This window comes from Rhinolophus ferrumequinum, chromosome 8 (assembly GCF_004115265.2).
Source record: "Rhinolophus ferrumequinum isolate MPI-CBG mRhiFer1 chromosome 8, mRhiFer1_v1.p, whole genome shotgun sequence".
NCBI classification, from domain to species: Eukaryota; Metazoa; Chordata; class Mammalia; order Chiroptera; family Rhinolophidae; genus Rhinolophus; species Rhinolophus ferrumequinum.
The window spans coordinates 51465735-51472453 of NC_046291.1; positions in this window are offsets into that span (position 1 = coordinate 51465735).

Consider the following 6719-nt stretch of genomic DNA (forward strand, 5'->3'; position numbering starts at 1 on the left):
TACAGATCAAAAGACTTTATGCTCTTTGTGGTTACTTTGAATATTTCCTAGAAAATCTTTTCTTTTAAGCTGAAGAAATTTTGACATACAAAGAGTAACATTAATATGCAAATCAGCATACTGTAAAATTCATTTTGGTGCCTCAGAGGCAGTATTTTTATAAATACAGAAACATAATTATGCATCCTCTAGAGGACTAAAAATAATTATACAAATTTACAACAAAGCCCAAGGCTGTGTTTCCTTTTAACTGACTGTTTTTAATATCATTTAAATCCTGTTAGAACTTAATTACCAAATCTCTCTTGTAATAATTCAGGTGGAAGATTTAAAGTCTAAACTTGCCATTCAGAAAACAGAACCTCATCAGAGAAACAAAGACATTGAGGCACTGATTGCCCAAATAGGACAATAGAAAAAACTCTGTCAGGATGGAGCCATGTGGGCCCTGAGATGACGAGGCCCTCTAAGAGAAAACATGAATATTAATACATAACCAAGTTAATGTTTTAACCTACAATTCGTGGAAAGACAAGATTACATGTTATGATCATTATAGATGATAAACGCAATTAACCACCTCTACCTCGTCTTTAGTTTTTCTCTATACTTTACTTGTCTTTTTCAAATTACGGTAAATATAATTTGGGGGCAGCATTTTTTTTTTCATAATGACTTAATTATTCTTTCCAAAGTCTACCAGAACATGAGAGAGAGAGAGAAGGAGAAAGAGAGTTAGTTTTATCTAAAGACTGGCTTATGTAAGTACAGAAAAAAACAACAAGCAAAGTCATGAGGAAGGGTCCAATTTATATTCTGTCTTAAAGGCAATTATTTATTAGACCTCAGAGAAAATGGGCCCCTTATTATGAAATAAAAAGCATAAGAAACTCAGTTGAAATTCAAACACATTTTCATTTACTACTAGTTAACAATAGTTTCTCATACTTAGAGTTCCCTGGAAATTAATTAGTTGGCTTATGCTATAAAGTATAATAATTTGTTTATGTGAGATATCGCTAACATAGGTTGTTATCCATTATGGCAGAAGCTGACCAATTAATTTTCCAAGGAGCCCTAGCAATTCCATATATGAGATGTCTCCACCATGTCGCAATTCATTCTAGTCACAAAATATCAGTCAATTCAGTGAAAAAAATATTAATCAAAATGATTGTTTGACAGCATTTAGACAAATCAGCCAGTTGGTTGAATCTCTCATTTTTCAACCATTTACTTTGGTTTTGTGTAGGTGTATAAATGTGCATACATATGTTTATGGTGTGTGGATTTTTTTCTGTGTCAGTGGCTTCAATCCCATGGAAAGGTATATAATACTAGAAATTTTTATATATAATATACTTGATAGGGTGGAGTGCGATTTGGATGGGGTGGGATGGGGTCAACACTTTGCTCTTGCTTCTCGGGTTCATGTACTGTTTTTACCACCCCCTTCAGATGGATCCAGGGGAAGTGGCACTTGGACAGAAGGAGTTGGGGTGAACGTTCCAACTGAGTGGGCAGATTTTTCTATTCTAACACCCCTTCTTTCATGGACTTGTGATCCTTTGAAAAGTTATTCCCATTGTTCCATTTCTCCTTTTAACATAAAATTGTGTCATTACCTGAATTCAAGCCATATTTAAAGCAATTTATTATTTGGGAAAATTCCAGTCTTGAAGTGTTTAAATTTCCTAGCCATGCTCTTAGGTCCAAGTGGGACCTAAAACAAATAAAGAGACCTTGTATGGATTACATATCTAAAAGAAGACCTATCCAGTGATAAAGTGAAGCCAAAGGATTAGATCAGTCCCCACAGCACCTCTAAAAAAGTTGCATAGATCTGGTCAGTTTACGATAATAATTAGAGAAATCCAAGCACATAAATTACCCCTAATCTCTTTATTAGTGATGACAGAATAGTATTAAAAATTTTGTGACTAGATATGTTGGCTTGTCTGGTGAAATGGAAAAACCTACATCTCTTTCTGGAGATATTTTGTACCAGCCTTGTAGCCTGTGGCCCTCTTGCCTTCTGGCCTGCAAGGGAAATCGTCCCTCCCTGATAGCTGCCCGTTGTACATGGTATTGCATTTGCCAGCTAATGTTTAGTAACAAGGGCTCTTTGTTCCTCTTAATAATTTGAACTTTCTGCATTTGTGTTTACCTTCACATCCAAACTAGAGCAACTCTGTTTTGAGTTAATTCCCCAATTTCATTACGGCCACATTGGGGAAGGGGAAGAGGATCTGCATCCAAAACACCAGGCAGAAAACAATGGGCCCAGGCAGCCATCCAGCAGCATTGGCGTGATTTGCAGGAGGAAGCCAGCTCTGATTAACGCTATCAAAATGCTTGTCTTCCCTTTGATTGATATTCCAGGCCCTTGTTACAATTATTGATGCTAGTGACAGCTATCATTAGATTCTTTATGGTCTGCTGTTAGGGAGGGGGTGGCAGGGACTTCACCAGACCATTTGCACACATGCCTCAATTGAACCCAAAACCCATTATTTTGCAAAGAAAATATATAAACCCAACATACTGATCATTGTTGCCTGTATGCTTCTATCAATAACCCCCCAGTTCCTGGTAGGGGTTAGACCTGCTCCTGGCCCGCTACAAGAACAGTGTAGAAATGGCAGTGTGGAGGGTGGGATGCACCTTTAGAAGCTTCTCCGGGATGTGAAATCTGGTAAATTAAAGATGTGACTTGGAAGGGCATTGTTTGGTGATATTTCAGCAGGCTAAAAATAGGCAGAGGTAAAGCTTTCTGGGTGGCAGCTTGTCGGGAGTAAATGACAAAACAGCCCAAGTATCTGAAGATGACCTAGCCCAGGATGCCACAAAAGTGCCTAGAAAAATGTGGCTATAAACAACCCCCGGCACAGAGTGCAAGGAGTTGTTTTTTATAAGTTTCATAGGCAGTGTGAACAGGTCCTTTCTTCCTCTTGGGTTATCCCATTACTCTGGTTAATGTAATTACCACGCCCAACCTCTGCGCACCTTCCCGTTTCAACTAGACTAAACTAAAGACTTTTCTTATTTTCCTGCCTCTCATTCCTACAGGACTGGAATGTTTGGCCTTTCTGTCTCCCCTGGGCAAAATCCTAAATTATAAAAGTCAGAAAACTATAAAGAGAGAAATAAAGTATATTTTACAAATGCTCTTCCAGAGAAACTCGTCATTTTTCTTGTAATACATAGATTTAGTAAGCACATTTAAAGGAACTATTTCTGTTGTTGTTTTTTTAAGGCAGACATTCTTTTAAAAAATCGATACATTCCAAAAGATTTGTTTTCTCTAAACGGTATTTTTGTTAAATAGTAGTTAACATATGTAGAGGAGACAAGAAACATATTTTTTCCCGCTGCTATCTAGCCAGGACCTAGAATCGTGCCCCAGTGTAGTAGGCACTCAACAAATACTTGTTGAAAGAGCGAGTGAGTGAATGAATAAGTAAATAGAACCAACAGAAATTAGCCTTTGTGGGGTGATGTCCTCTAAGAGTTGCTGCCAATTTGGCTTCATCACTATGGGCGGTCAAATCTTGATGAAGATTGACAAGTGAGGAATACTGAGTCCAGATATCTGTCTGTATCAATATCAAGTGCAGTTTTATGCCCCAACTCTTTAGTATGAGATTTTTAAACCTATAAAAAATTTTGAAGAGGAGAGTTATAGTTCAAAAGATGGTGATCATATTTGCTTTCTCTATGTGTGTGTATAATTTGAAAGTGACCTGCAAACATCCTGACATTTCACCTTTAAATATTTCAGTATCCATCTCCTAAGGATAAAAATGTTCTCCTATATGATGTGACAGAGTTCTTTAACAGAAAATGTTAAGGAAAAGATAAAATAGGATGGTCGGAGAGTCACTGATACAGTATTTGAATTAAAACTATAAACAATTAACTTTTGAGTTCAAGTGTACACAGCAAGTTTCAGTACTGGGATTCTGATCATTGTTCCCAGTTCCTCATCACCCAGGATGACAGGAATTCCTTAGCATCTGTGCAAAACTTGTCTGGTCCTGTCCTGAGTCTTCTACTGAATCAGGCTCCCTTGAAGTGCTCTTATGCGTCCTGTGCTTCTCTCAGCCCCTGCGGTTTCCTATACTATACAGCCCTTATTAGGAAGTGAAGGAAATTCTCAGTCTCTGACTACAAGAGCTTCAAGTTCAGATAAAGGAGAGTCTACCAACTGTACTTAAAGCATAAGATTTGCTCTAAGGCTCTGTCTTAATCCATTTAGGCTGCTATAACAGAATATCGTGCACCAGATGGCACTCACAGTTCTAGATGTTGGGAAGTCCAAGACCAAGGCACGAGCAGATTTGGTGCTTATTAAGGGCCTGCTTCCTAGTTCATAGATGGCTGTGTCCTCATATGGCGGAAGGGGCAAGGGAGCTCTCTAAGGCTTCTTCTATAAGGGCACTAATCTCATTCCTGAGGGCTCCACCCTCAAGACCTAACCACCTCCCAAAGGCCCCACCTCCAAAAACAATCCCATCGAAGATTAGGTTTCAACATATGCATTTTGGGGAGACACGAACATTCAGTCTACAGTATGGTCTTGGCCAGACATTGCTGTCAGTTACTGCCCTAGGAAAAACTTCTTTTCCCATTGCTGGGGCTTGGAGCTTTCCTCTCTCTAAGCATTCTCTCTGAATGGGTGTGTTACACATTTTGTCTGGAAGAAGAACTTGCCGAATGAGATCTGAGCTGAAATGGAAGCCCTGTGATGCTGAATAGAAATGTTATTACCTTTCACATAATGAGCACTTCCCCACGTGAACTCCCTATTCCCCATCTCATTAGGACTGCCAGGAACCGTACCATTTAACCATTGCTCTCCCTATGTCATGTGAGCCATATCATATGTATTTATGCTCTTAACCACACAGATGTCAGCACAACAAAATATTGTTATATTGAATTCAGATCACTATGTGTAGACTGGAGCTGTTGCTTGCATTTTGGCTCAGATGTTGGGTAATTAAATACTAATTCATTGAAGACATGTGTCCAAGATTATTTCCTTTTATGAACAGAATTAGTGAAATGTATGTTTCACTTGCCATAGGATCCCTCCACAACTTGTTTGGAAATTTACCTGGAAAGTAAACATGGGAAATAGTCATGCTCAGGGAGAAGAACTCCACTTCATTCCAAGAAACATTCATAAAATGCCTACTGTGTGCCAGGCACTATCCTAGTCACTGAAGATGCAAAGATGAACTTGTCCCTGAGAAATCCATAGGGAAAGACACTAATTTCTTAAATTGACTCACTCCAAGTCAAGTCATTGTTCTATTTGAAAATACAAGAAGGTAACGTGGAAAATGCTCATAACAATCTTAGTGGCTGCTCTTGAGATAACGCATTATCTCATCCCATCCTCAAAACAACTCTTTTACATAGTTACTAATCCCAGTTAGATATACTAGTTACAAAGATTAGATAATTTGCCAAAGATCACCTGTCAGCATTCAAGTCCACATAGAAACCTCAGAGCCCAGAATCGAAACCCCTACACACTACATTCTCACATGATGCAAAAGAGGTAGTTCTGCATGAAATTAACCTCATGAATTTGAGGTCATAAATGCCATATTTACTCCTTGACCTTTGATTCAATTGGCACTTTCTGTTTGGGGCTTTCTATAAGTCTTTGGATTTCTTTTTCTACACCTATCAAACAAGGGCTGTACAGTTGGTTATTTGGCCAGATCGTGGTGTGTGTGGGTTTGTATGTGGATACATGTGTACCTGTTTCAATATAAATCACAGTGATTTTCATTCTCTTAAAAAATAATAATAAATGCATGACATAGGATCATCATTTGTAACCTTTAGAGCCACACATTCCATAAAAGGGTGGATTTTGAACAGACAAGACTTTCCCAAGCTGGGTTTATGGTAATGATTTCCTGTGCCCTGACTGTTTCACTCCAACTCTCCTCTAGCTTCCACGTTTCCAAACATAAGAATGATTTGGCCATTTTCTGAAGTTCATAGAAGGCTCACTTCTTTCTTTTCCAGATTCCCTCAACATATCTTCTTTTTATCAGCAAAAGTTTTGTGTCTGTCTGTCAACACTTATGGGTAGTTCAGTGGGTAGGGGTGAAAAGCAATTCACCATTCTTTGGCTTAGTTGCAGGTAAACTTCCCTCAGCCTTTGTCCTACTTGCTGATAAATTCACCCCAACTGTATGTCTATAGCATCACTGTCATTAGCTATTACAGAGAGATTTACTCTCTACCCTCCACCAACTTACCCATCAGCTGTGACCTGCTTCAGGCTGGTCTTCAATCATCTTGTCTTTCGGGCTGCCATACCATCTCCATCCTCAGGCTGGAGATCTTGCCCTGCACTGCTCTTCCCCAATCCCAAATGCCTCACCGCCACCATGCCTGCCCCATGCCATCACTCTCTCATGCCACGTGCACCTTAACCTTATTAACCACCAGATCTTTCCTCACCGTACAGGTATTCCCTAACTAACACCACCTCAAATCTCTTCTCCTCCCAAACCTTTCCACTGTCCCTTGGGGTCCCACTGTCATCAGCAAACTTGCCTGCTTCTAAATGCATCTTCCTGCTAAGAGCAGCCCAGCTGTCCCACTACTTCCTCAGCCCTCTCAACTGAAGGCTGTGCCTTTCCTATTCCCCAAGCACCTCAAAGCCAGGGGAGAGGTAAGTGTTCACCTGT